Source organism: Mobula birostris, chromosome 8 (genome assembly GCF_030028105.1).
Source record: "Mobula birostris isolate sMobBir1 chromosome 8, sMobBir1.hap1, whole genome shotgun sequence".
NCBI classification, from domain to species: Eukaryota; Metazoa; Chordata; class Chondrichthyes; order Myliobatiformes; family Myliobatidae; genus Mobula; species Mobula birostris.
The window spans coordinates 92,032,210-92,045,933 of NC_092377.1; the positions used below are offsets into that span (position 1 = coordinate 92,032,210).

General features: G+C 45.7%; 1 pseudogene; it reads left to right on the forward strand.

Moving 5' to 3' along the window:
- The first annotated feature begins 279 nt into the window (after positions 1 to 279).
- LOC140202017 (probable G-protein coupled receptor 139) lies at positions 280 to 1,470 on the forward strand (annotated as a pseudogene).
- Positions 1,471 to 13,724: the final 12,254 nt, after the last annotated feature.

Sequence of the window (13,724 nt, forward strand, 5' to 3'; positions counted from 1 at the left end):
GAAATTCCAGGCAGTTTCTAGAGTAGGTAACATGGTCGGCACAACATTGTGGGCCGAAGGGCCTGTAATGTGCTGCAGATTTCTATGTTCTATGTTTACCCTAATAAATGGAGATGTTAAGTCAACAAATGAAGAGCTGGAGATGGACGGTGTTGGTAAGGGACAGCTGGAAGTTGCAACAAAGTCACTGCAAGTTTCCACTTCCAGGGTGTGAAAAGAAGTGGCTACAATGCGAAGGGAGGAGAGGGGAAGGAGACACATGTGAGACTGGAATAAAGAATGTTCCTGACTTTCCACCCTGAGATAGGATCAACGGGGAACTCACTGCTTCACCTGCCAACACCTTCTTGTTCAAACCAGGTGAGTGAACACGATGTTCCATGTGAGGACGAGTTAAACCAGCTGGATATCCAACTCCCCAACTCATCCAGCTGGTTCCCATTGTCAACTGTATAGGGAGTCCCCATGGGTGACTGACTTGTTACATATGTTTCATTGCCAAATTAGTCTTTAGCCCATTTAATTTTAACTGTTAAACCCACAGTAATTAATAGTGATTCTATTTTCTCCCCTTCACTTGACGAATTTACATTGTTTACTTCTCCAATACTCACAGCTAACTTGGCGGCAATTGTAACTCTATCACGAGGGCGGTGTGGACTCTCCAAAGGTGTCACTTGCTATCTTCTGGCAATGGCCGTGGCAGATCTACTGGTCGTAATATTTAACATCATTCCCAAAGTGATATATTTCTATTACAAACCCCCTGTGTGCAACATCATAAAGACCATGAGTTACGTGTCTGTGGCTAGTTCCGTCTGGCTCACTGTAGCCTTCACCTTGGACCGTACGGTGGCCGTTTGCTTCCAGAGGCTGAAGATCAGATACTGCACTGAAAAAGGTGCAGCTATTGTCATTGCAGTGGTGAGTCTGCTGAGTTTGTTCACCAACGTCCCGTGGTATTTCACGTACAGGTCTTATATCTGCTGGGTATCGCTTGATTTCATACTTTCCCGCGTGTGGAAAGCCTTTGACTGGGGGCACCGTGTTTTAACCCCAGTTGTCCCCTTCCTGCTGATCCTGCTGCTCAATGTGGTCACTATTAGGCACATTCTGATGGCCAGTGTAGCCCGCAGGAGACTGAGGTGTCAGCGGAATAGGGAGGAGAAGGACGACCAAGAAATGAAGAATCGAAGAAGATCCATCATTTTGCTCTTGACTTTATCGGCCAGCTTTATCCTGTTATGGATGACGCATGTGGTCATTCTTGCAGTTGAGTCGATTTCTACGCAGTATTTCGTAATGACACCTTCGTATGTCGTGGGTCAACTGGTGGGAATAATGCTTCAGTCCTTCAGCTCCTGCACCAACATGTTTATTTATGCCATCACTCAGAAGAAGTTCCGAGAGGAGGTGAAAAATGTTGTGAAATATCTCCTTAGGCCCATCCTGAATTTCTGTAGAAGTTAGGGAGAAAGTTGGAAACTTCAACCCAGGACAGGTGGTAATGTTATCATTGCTGACCAGCAAAACCCAGTTGTAAAATCAGATCAAAGAACTTTGAAAATGAGAATTAGAATGTCCACACTTTGTCAGGTGGAGGGTTCAGCAATATCCTAAAATATCAACTACAACCTCCCAGACCACATTGACACACAGCAATTTGCCACCGCTGAAACAGTCCACAGTTGATCCACAGCCTCTTTATTTGTTCCCTCTGCATTCATGACCACATGGTCATAGTCTGCTCTAATTCCATCTATAGGTTTGTAGAAGACACCACTGTTGTGGGCTGAATCTCAAATAATGATGAGTTTCAGTGCAGGAAGGAAATAGAGAGCTTAGTAGAAAGGTATAATGACAACAACCTTTCCCTCAGTATCAGGAAAATAAAAGACCCAGTCATCGACTTCAGGAAAAGGGGCTGTGCACATGTTCCTGAATGAGCTTTATGTTCTTAGGAGCAAACATCACCAACTTCCTGTACTGATCCAAACAATTAGATGCCATTTCCAAGAAAGTACATCAGCACCTTTACTTCCTCAGTATACAAAACAAATTTGACATGTCTGCTTTGACTCTCAACAAATTTTATAGATGAAAGCATCCTGTAAACATGCATCACAGTTTGCTTTTGCAACTGCTGTGTCCAAGGTCACAAGAAACTGCCGAGGGTCTTGGTTACAGCTCAGCAATTCGATCAAACCAGCCTCCCCTCCACAGACTCTGTCGATACATCTTGCTGCCTCAGGAAAGGAGCCAGCTCAATCAAAGACCCCAAGCACCCTGGACAGGAGTGGTTAAACTACTATCATTTTCACATACTGAAATGAGTGGGTTTGAAAAGAATGGAAGAAATTGGTTCAGGGAGTGGATTATCTTTGCCTTTGTATGTGTAGAAGAAAACTTTTAATAAAAGGTTAAAAGAGTTGTCAGTTGGTAAAGCTTTCTGACATTGTGACTATCCTGCATTTTCCAATTAAGCTGCAAATCTACATAACTGAGATCATTGTACTAACTACTGATACTACTGCTTACGTTGATAATACGGCTGCAGAAGATAAGGGTAGAGGGATGAGGCATAAATTAACTCTTTGTCTTGTTAGTGGGAGGTTAATTTTGCTCAACTGTCTGCTACTAAAGTATAAAAACAAGCTGATCTCCTTGTACCTCAGAGTCCATGATATGCTAAAACGGTCTTTATGTCATTAAACATAAAACGCCTCACTCCGTTTTATTTGTGAAAACCTACATTGGTGACACCGAGGGTCTAGGTCGATTCCAGAGTTATTGAATATGTTGGCCAACTCAGTGGCTTTGAAACTGCCGGGAAATAGGGAACAAAACTGCTGTCGCTTAGTCTGTACAAGCTGAGGCCCAGTTCGAACTGTGAGAAATATCCATGGACAACACATTGTGGAAGACAACACATTCATGGACAAGGTTCTACACGGTAGGCTTATTCAGAAAGGTAGAAGGCATGGGATCCAGGGAAGTTTGGCCAGGTGGATTCAGAATTGGCTTGCCTGCAGAAGGCAGAGAGTGGCGGTGGAGGGAGTACATTCAGATTGGAGGATTGTGACTAGTGGTGTCCCACAAGGATCTGTTCTGGGACTTCTACTTTTCGTGATTTTTATTAATGACCTGGATGTGGGGGTAGAAGGGTGGGTTGGCAAGTTTGCAGACGACACAAAGGTTGGTGGTGTTGTAGATAGTGTAGAGGATTGTCAAAGATTGCAGAGAGACATTGATAGGATGCAGAAGTGGGCTGAGAAGTGGCAGATGGAGTTCAACCCGGAGAAGTGTGAGGTGGTACACTTTGGAAGGACAAACTCCAAGGCAGAGTACAAAGTAAATGGCAGGATACTTGGTAGTGTGGAGGAGCAGAGGGATCTCGGGGTATATGTCCACAGATCCCTGAAAGCTGCCTCACAGGTAGATAGGGTAGTTAAGAAAGCTTATGGGGTGTTAGTTTGCCTCCCTGGTGCCAGGGTCCGGGATATTTCTGATCGTGTCCAAGATATCCTGAAGTGGGAGGGTGAGGAGCCAGAGGTCGTGGTACATATAGGTACCAATGACATAGGTAGGAAAAGGGATGAGGTCCTGAAAGGAGAATATAGGGAGCTAGGAAGGGAGTTGAGAAAAAGGACCGCAAAGGTAGTAATCTCGGGATTACTGCCTGTGCCACGTGACAGTGAGAGTAGGAATGAGATGAGGTGGAGGATAAATGCGTGGCTGAGGGATTGGAGCAGGGGGCAGGGATTCAAGTTTTGGGATCATTGGGACCTCTTTTGGCGCAGGCGTGACCTGTACAAAAAGGACGGGTTGCACTTGAATCCTAGGGGGACCAATATCCTGGCAGGGAGATTAGCGAAGGCTACTGAGGTGACTTTAAACTAGAATGTTTTGGGGGTGGGAATCAAATTAAAGAGGCTAGGCGTGAGGAGGTTAATTCACTACAGGGGGATGGGAACCAGTGCAGAGAGACAGAGGGGTGTAAAGTGAGGGTAGAAACTAAAAGTACTATGGAGAAAAGTAAAAGTGGCAGGCCGACAAATCCAATGCAAGCATTAAAAAGGGCCACTTTTCAGCATAATTGTATAAGGGCTAAGAGAGTTGTAAAAGAGCGCCTGAAGGCTCTGTGTGTCAATGCAAGGAGCATTCGTAATAAAGTGGATGAATTGAAAGAGCAGATTGTTATTAATGATTATGATAGAGTTGGGATCACAGAGACGTGGCTCCAGGGTGACCAGGGATGGGAGCTGAACGTTCAAGGATATTCAATATTCAGGAGGGATAGACATGAAGGAAGGGGAGGTGGGGTGGCGTTGCTGGTTAAAGAAGAGATTAACACAATAGAAAGGAAGGACATAAGCCGGGAAGATGTGGAATCGATATGGGTAGAGCTGCGCAACACTAAGGGGCAGAAGACGCTGGTGGGAGTTGTGTACAGGCCACCTAACAGTAGTAGTGAGGTCGGAGATGGTATTAAACAGGAAATTAGAAATGTGTGCAATAAAGGAACAGCAGTTATAATGGGTGACTTCAATCTACATGTAGATTGGGTGAACCAAATTGGTAAAGGTGCTGAGAAAGAGGATTTCTTGGAATGTATGCGGGATGGTTTTTTGAACCAACATGTCGAGGAACCAACTAGAGAGCAGGCTATTCTAGACTGGGTTTTGAGCAATGAGGAAGGGTTAATTAGCAATCTTGTCGTGAGAGGCCCCTTGGGTAAGAGTGACCATAATATGGTGGAATTCTTCATTAAGATGGAGAGTGACATAGTTAATTCAGAAACAAAGGTTCTGAACTTAAAGAGGGGTAACTTTGAAGGTATGAGACGTGAATTAGCTAAGATAGACTGGCAAATGACACTTAAAGGATTGACGGTAGATATGCAACGGCAAGCATTTAAAGGTTGCATGGATGAACTACAACAATTGTTCATCCCAGTTTGGCAAAAGAATAAATCAAGGAAAGTAGTGCACCCGTGGCTGACAAGAGAAATTAGGGATAGTATCAATTCCAAAGAAGAAGCATACAAATTAGCCAGAGAAAGTGGCTCACCTGAGGACTGGGAGAAATTCAGAGTTCAGCAGAGGAGGACAAAGGGCTTAATTAGGAAGGGGAAAAAAGATTATGAGAGAAAACTGGCAGGGAACATAAAAACGGACTGTAAAAGCTTTTATAGATATGTAAAAAGGAAAAGACTGGTAAAGACAAATGTAGGTCCCCTGCAGACAGAAACAGGTGAATTGATTATGGGGAGCAAGGACATGGCAGACCAATTGAATAATTACTTTGGTTCTGTCTTCACTAAGGAGGACATAAATAATCTTCCAGAAATAGTAGGGGACAGAGGGTCCAATGAGATGGAGGAACTGAGCGAAATACATGTTAGTAGGGAAGTGGCGTTAGGTAAATTGAAGGGATTGAAGGCAGATAAATCCCCAGGGCCAGATGGTCTGCATCCCAGGGTGCTTAAGGAAGTAGCCCAAGAAATAGTGGATGCATTAGTGATAATTTTTCAAAACTCGTTAGATTCTGGACTAGTTCCTGAGGATTGGAGGGTGGCTAATGTAACTCCACTTTTTAAAAAAGGAGGGAGAGAGAAACCGGGGAATTATAGACCGGTTAGCCTAACGTCGGTGGTGGAGAAACTGCTGGAGTCAGTTATCAAGGATGTGATAACAGCACATTTGGAAAGCGGTGAAATGATCGGACAAAGTCAGCATGGATTTGTGAAAGGAAAATCATGTCTGACGAATCTCATAGAATTTTTTGAGGATGTAACTAGTAGAGTGGATAGGGGAGAACCAGTGGATGTGGTATATTTGGATTTTCAGAAGGCTTTTGACAAGGTCCCACACAGGAGATTAGTGTGCAAACTTAAAGCACACGGTATTGGGGGTAAGGTAATGGTGTGGGTGGAGAGTTGTTTAGCAGACAGGAAGCAAAGAGTGGGAATAAACGGGACCTTTTCAGAATGGCAGGCGGTGACTAGTGGGGTACCGCAAGGCTCAGTGCTGGGCCCCAGTTGTTTACAATATATATTAATGACTTGGATGAGGGAATTAAATGCAGCATCTCCAAGTTTGCGGGTGTCACGAAGTTGGGCGGCAGTGTTAGCTGTGAGGAGGATGCAGAGTGAATTGGATAGGTTGGGTGAGTGGGCAAATTCATGGCAGATGCAATTTAATGTGGATAAATGTGAAGTTATCCACTTTGGTGGCAAAAATAGGGAAACAGATTATTATCTGAATGGTGGCCGATTAGGAAAAGGGGAGGTGCAACGAGACCTGGGTGTCATTATACACCAGTCATTGAAAGTGGGCATGCAGGTACAGCAGGCGGTGAAAAAGGCGAATGGTATGCTGGCATTTATAGCGAGAGGATTCGAGTACAGGAGCAGGGAGGTACTACTGCAGTTGTACAAGGCCTTGGTGAGACCACACCTGGAGTATTGTGTGCAGTTTTGGTCCCCTAATCTGAGGAAAGACATCCTTGCCATAGAGGGAGTACAAAGAAGGTTCACCAGATTGATTCCTGGGATGGCAGGACTTTCATATGAAGAAAGACTGGATGAACTGGGCTTGTACTCGTTGGAATTTGGAAGATTGAGGGGGGATCTGATTGAAACGTATAAGATCCTAAAGGGATTGGACAGGCTAGATGCAGGAAAATTTTTCCCGACGTTGGGGAAGTCCAGAACAAGGGGTCACAGTTTGAGGATAGAGGGGAAGCCTTTTAGGACAGAGATTAGGAAAAACTTCTTCACACAGAGAGTGGTGAATCTGTGGAATTCTCTGCCACAGGAAACAGTTGAGGCCAGTTCATTGGCTATATTTAAGAGGGAGTTATATATGGCCCTTGTGGCTACGGGGGTCAGGGGGTATGGAGGGAAGGCTGGGGCGGGGTTCTGAGTTGGATGATCAGCCATGATCATAATAAATGGCGATGCAGACTCGAAGGGCCGAATGGCCTACTCCTGCACCTATTTTCTATGTTTCTATGTTTCTATGTTAGCTTTCATAAGTCAAGGGATAGAGTTTAAGAGTCGCAATGTAATGATGCAGCTCTATAAAACTCTGGTTAGGCCACACTTGGAGTACTGTGTCCATTTCTGGTCACCTCACTATAGGAAGGATGTGGAAGCATTGGAAAGGGTACAGTGGAGATTTACTAGGATGCTGCCTGGTTTAGAGAGTATGCATTATGCTCAGAGATTAAGGGAGCTAGGGCTTTACTCTTTGGAGAGAAGGAGGATAAGAGGAGACATGATAGAGGTGTACAAGATAATAAGAGGAACAGATAGAGTGGATAGCCAGCGCCTCTTCCCCAGGGCACCACCGCTCAATACAAGAGGACATGGCTTTAAGGTAAGGGGTGGGAAGTTCAAGGGGGATATTAGAGGAAGGTTTTTTACTCAGAGAGCAGTTGGTGCGTGGAATGCACTGCCTGAGTCAGTGGTGGGAGGCAGATACACTAGTGAAGTTTGAGAGACTACTAGACAGGTACATGGAGGAATCTAAGGTGGGGGCTTATATGGGAGGCGGGGTTTGAGGGTCGGCACAATATTGTGGGCCAAAGGGCCTGTACTGTGCTGTACTATTCTATATCTATATCTATAACACCAATTCTGCTACATGGTAACATCACTCAACAATTCCACAGGCTGCAAGAGTGGTGAGTCTGCTTGGATACCTGCCTGAACACGATAAACACCGATTGCTGAAATCACACCCTTTACGGTCTTTTGGACTATCAGAGACTGAGTAGTTGTTCTCCTTACCTGGTTTCAGTGATGATAGACAGTCGGTGCTAATGGATCACATGGTGTCCCTCCTGGGAAATCACCATCTTTGTTTTATTTTAAATGAACCGTTCATGCAGCAAATGCCTGATCAACTTTGCATAGCTCTCACTATGAACCTGTGATGGACTACAGGGAGCTTGCTGATAGTGCCAGTACTGCAAGATGCCTGCCAACTATGTTGGGCACATAGTCTCATGGGATGGAGTAGGACATGCTGAGTAAAGCAGCTGTGTTGGCCTTTGCAAACCCCCAATCGCTGTATGTTTTGCATACAGACACCAGATGAGAGTATTTGGAAATGTTCTATATCAAGATCAGGGCGCTGGGTTGAAACCTATCGCTTTTGTCAGACGGAGTCTGTCATCCTTTGAGCGAAACTACCCCACACACAAATTGGAGTTCCTGGAATTGAAATGGATGTGGTGAATAAATTAAGTGATTTCTATATGGTGCCAAGTTCGTGGTTTTGACTGACAATCCATTGAATTCTTTCCTGACTGCAATGAAGTCGGATGCCACAGGCCACCGCTGGTTGGCGGCGTTGCCTGCCTGTGATTTCAGCCTGAAGTATCAGCTGGGGAGCTGGAATACTGATGTAGATACTTCGTCCCGGCATTTGCATGAAGAGCTGGAAATGGACAGAGAGTGGGAGAGTGTTTCTGTATCTGGAGTTAATGCAAAGTGCCAGTTTTCTGCCACGGGGAAATCATAGGAAAGACTACGGCAGGATGGAGCTGTGGATAATTTGGGAGCTTCTGATTACAGCATTCCACAAGCTTACTGCAATCTGACTGTCCTGAATACAAAACAGTTGACGGTGTTGTGTCCCAGGTTGAAAAGGTGAAACACCCTGCTCTACATCCACTGCTGAGAGAATGGAACAAACTGGAGTTGAGAAGCCAGGTTCTATGCTGGATCACATCTCCTCCAAACAGGTCTCAGTGTTCCCAGTTGGCTTTGCTTAAGAAGCATTGGGGGATTGTGTTGAAATCACTTCATGATGATTCAGGTCATGTGGGGTTTGACAAGACCTATGGATTGGTCAGAGATCGGTTCTACTGGCCCTGAATGACGCCTGAGGTTGAAGAGTACTGTAAGTCGTGTATTCAATGTATTCAGTGGAACACGCTGTCTACGAGGGCTGCTCCTTTATCCCATTTATACAGTGCAGGGCCACTTGATGTAGTGTGTATGGATTTCCTCTCCATAGAGCCTGATTCCAGCAGCACGGCAAATGTCTTGGTTATCACTGTTCACCACACCAGATGTGCTCAAGCCTTCTCTACAAAGTATCAGAGGGCGTCCACCATGGCCAGGGTGTTATGGGAAAAGTATTTCATTCATTGTGGCCTTCCGAGACAGAGACATGGCGATCAGGGAAGGGATTTTGAGAGTAGGCTCATACATGAGTTACTGAGCATGTTTGGGGTTGAGAAATTCAGGACTACATCTTATCATGCTTAGGGGATCCCCAGTGTCAGAGGTTGAACTAGACATTGCTAGATATGTGCGGAACCCCGGATATCGTTAAGAAGAACAAATGGAGTCAGCGTATTTGCCATCTGATTCACTGCTACATCTGTACACAGATGTACCATTTGACACTTGGGTGTGAAATAAGATTGCCTGTAGACCTCTGTTTTGGGACTAGTGGGAAAGACCTGCCCCAGAAGACCTATCTTAAGTATGTGTCTAACATGAGGAAATAAATGCAGAGGCTTATGAGCTAACAGAGGCCTCTGCTACCTAGCAGAATCAGGGAAACAAGAGGAGATATGATCAATAGATTAGGTTCTCCCAACTGTGGCCTGGAGACAGATACCAAGAAGCGTAAGCTGGCTGACTGCTGGGTGTCTACACCTTACGTAGTGGAGAGTCAGATGCCAAATGTGCCAGTTTTCCAGGTGAAGCCAGAAGACGTTCCTGTCACCTTTAACCTCTAGGACAGGAGGTACATGTTGACCCAGAACCTGACATGGACTCTACGCCTAGTAGGAAGACTCTGCGCCAAAGTGGGAGAAGAGAGGAGAGACCTGAAAGGGGCCTAGCTGCTGAATGCTGTACAGGCTCAGAGGATGAGGAATTGGGGGTGTGGTATATGTTAACTTCTACAAACTCCCCAATAATTGATGAAGAGATACCCGAACTTCCCCACGCTGACTCAGATGTAGCGGGGATTTTGGGGGGGGCGGCTGGTTTGTGACTAACAGTAGATAAGCAAACTTGCAGCTGGACAATGAAGGGAAACTGGGCTCCAAAGTAATTGGGGACAAAGCTGAGCTCAGTCAAGTGGCAGGGGGACCTGAGTTCCCAGAAGGCTGAAGTAATGACCAAGGGACAGCATCCCCAAGTGGACAGGAAAGATTTCAGGGAGTGGCTGAGACTGAAGAAGTGGAAGGTGAGATAAGGAGGTCTCAGAGTCAAAGCCCCCCCAGAAAGACTGGCCTGCGTCACACCAGGGGAACAGAATGTTGTCCTTTTCACCCTGGTGGGGTATGTTACTACCATTTACAAATGGATTGGAGGTTATTACATCATAAATTTCCTGTGAAAACTGTGATATTAATGATGGATTGGTAAATTTCAAGGTCATGAGGACATGACTATTTTTGTGGGGGGAGAGTGTAATGCCCCAGTTAAGATATTACTGCTATTATTGTAGGGAATTTCATTTAATGGTTGTCTGTAGAAGCTGTGTGTTCTGCTGGTAGTGTTTGGGTTACCGTTAAACATAAGGGGTTGAGATGTTCATGCTGAGGAATGTAGGGTCATCCAATCAGGATGTGGAATTGGGGGAAGGTTCTAGAGAAAGCTGGGTGGAGAGGTTTTTGTGATGGACACTGGGGTCAAGGTCTGTCTGGCAAGAGATTGAGAGGAGCTCGAGTGAACGATCTGCAGGATTTGATCCAATGGGAATGTATGATTCAGTGGAGTCCAAGATGGGAAATTCTACTAGTGACCAGTGAATAGGAGTTGGTGCTGTGAGTACATCGGACACATCAGCTTTTGGAACATTTGAACTCCAACCTTGTGTAGATTTGACTGTTTTAAATAATGATGGGCCCTTTGTTTTTTCTTCAATTTTTCCTTTCTTCATTAATAATAGCTTGGTTAAGTTAACATTCATAAATATACTTACTTTATAATTGTATGCGGTGTACAATCAGTTATTTCTTGCCGAATGGCAATTGCATGGGGAGAGTAATTACACAGGATTCACACAGATTGGGGCTCGGAGACATCTCTACTTCCCGGTTTTGGTGGGATCTGACTCATATCGACCCTAGATGTACGGAGTCTGGGAAAAGGTTGTTTCCTCACTGCTGAGTCCAGTAGCTAATGAGGGGCTAACGAGCCACATCTCTAGAGATGCCCCAGTAAAAGGGGGTAACAGCATGTTTGACCATGAGCTTCTCAGTCTGCCATTTCCGTTTTCTTCTAGAGGGTCGCCATTTCACTGAGTTCGTTGACCACAAACCCCTCGTGCACACGATAGCCAAAATATCAGACTGTTGGTCTGTATGGCAGCAACACCCCCTGGCCTACATATCCGAGTTCACAAAGAGTAGTAAAAAGTAGTAAATCTGTGGAATGCTCTGCCACAGACTGTGGCGGAGGCCAAGTCCGTGCGTAGATATAAGTGGAAATTGATAGTTTCCTGATCGGTCAGGGCATCAGAGGATATGGTGAGAAGGCAGGTGTATGGAGTTGAGTCGGATCCAGGTTCAGCCATGATAGAATGGCAGAGCAGACTCAATGACCTAATTCTGCTCCTATGTCTTATGGTTTTATGGATATACAACCTATCAAGGAGAAAAATATTGCTATGGTTGATTGCCTCTTGTGGCCAGCCATTGAGACTGTACACGTAGGGATTGATTATACCAGCATGGCAGCCAACCAAGTTACTGACCCAGAGGTCAAGGCTTACTGAACAGCAGTCACGGGCCTGCGGGTTGCTGACATTAATTTCGGGGAAGCTGGGGTTTCTCTCCTGTGCAGTGTCTCAACGAGTCGCCCTTGACCCATCGTGCCCACAAACTGGAGATGGGCTCTTTTTGACTCCATTCTGGGGCTCTAGCATCCGGGCCAGAAGGCCTCACAGAAACTTGTTGCACTGAAGTTTCTTGGCGTGGCCTCAGAAAGGGAGTGTATGACTGGACTGCAGCTTGTATGCAGTGCCAATGGGCAAAAATTAACCATTGGGCTCAGGCTCCATTTCCAATGTGGACCTTGTTGGTCCTTTACAAATCCTCCCCCACATGGTTTCATGCACCTTCTTACTGGAGGGGACCGTACCACCAGGTGGCCAGAGGTTGTCCCGCTAGCTTTGCAGACAGCCACAGACGTGTCTCTGGAATTCATCAACACCTGGGTTGACCGGTTTGGCCCCCATCTGATATTTCCGCTGATTGTGGTCCCCAACTAATTTCAGACCTCAGGGCTGCGATGGCCCAGAACCTTGGCAATAGGCTACATCACACCATGGCGATTCACCCACAGTCCAATGGCCTGTGCAAGCGATTTCACCGCTTCTTAAAGGCTGATCTGAGAGCTTCCACGATAAGTGAGTGTTGGCATGATCATCTTCAATTAGTTCAGCTGGGGCTCAGAACTGATCCAAAAGAAGAGTTTCATCATAGGTAAACGGGGTAAGCCTGAACATATTTCGGTAGATTGCCTTAAACTGGCCCATCAAGATTTGGATTCCACTGACATGCCCCTGGTGTCACAGCATGACGATGAGCGCGTTAGTGCACCTCTGAACATGCGGCTTCTCCACCAATGGAGGACAGGAGCAGAGCCGGGCAGCTCGTCCAAACTCTGGACAAGCTCACAACGCCGGTTTTATTGAAATCTCAGGATAGTCCTGTGTAGGGCAATGTAATTGGGGGAAATGTACATCACTCACAACCACTGACATTGGGTTAGGGTTTCCCTTTAAGAGGCTTGTCCGACGTGATGATGTCTTTATGTAAGGATTTTTAGCGAACTTTTGTGTTTCTGTTTTGGAGTTCAATTGTTGTGTTACCGGTTTCATTAGCCATAAAATGCCTCAATTTGTTTTATTCGCAAAAGCCTACACCTTGACCTTTAAGAACACTGAATATTGTCCAGGTACATGAGTGTGTTTACTCCTTCATCCACCTCGCTAGCCTCTTCCTTCCTGACCACAGGGAATATTGTAATCATTATATTGGTTCATGATTGTCCCTTCACCGCTCATTTCTACTGAAGGCAATGACATCTCTCTCAGGCTCTGATACATTTGCTGCAAGTGCTCACCTCTCAGACAATGACAACATGCACTCTTCATTCTGCCTCGCCTCATACACAGAAATTTCCTTGAAGTTTTATCCGTGTGTACACAGGGGAATTGGTTGCTTGATTTATTGATTTAGCAATATAGTGCAGAGTGGGCCATTCCAGCCCTTTGGGGCTTCTGACGTCCGCAACCCCGCGAAGACCACAACCCCGCGACGCCTACAACCCCGCAACCCCACGACGCCCGCAACCCCACGACACTCGCAACCCCACAACACCGATTTAAGCCTAACCTAATCACAGGACAATTTACAATAACCCGTTTACCTGCATGTTGGCTGATAGAAGAGCAAGGTCCATAAATCACTCCCCCAACTGTCCCAATGGTCAAGCTGTACATTATTTATTATTTATTTATTTTGCATTGCAGGGCCGTGTAGCCCCTCTGGACCTTTGAGCCACGTTGACCCAGCAGCCCCAGACAATCCCGACTGACCAAAATCTAATCACCCTACAATTCACAATGACCAATTAACCTACTCAGTATGACTTTGGACTGAGGGAGGGAACGGGAGGACCTGCATGGATTGCCATACAGAGACTCATTACAGTATGGTGCTGGAATTGAACTCTGAACTCT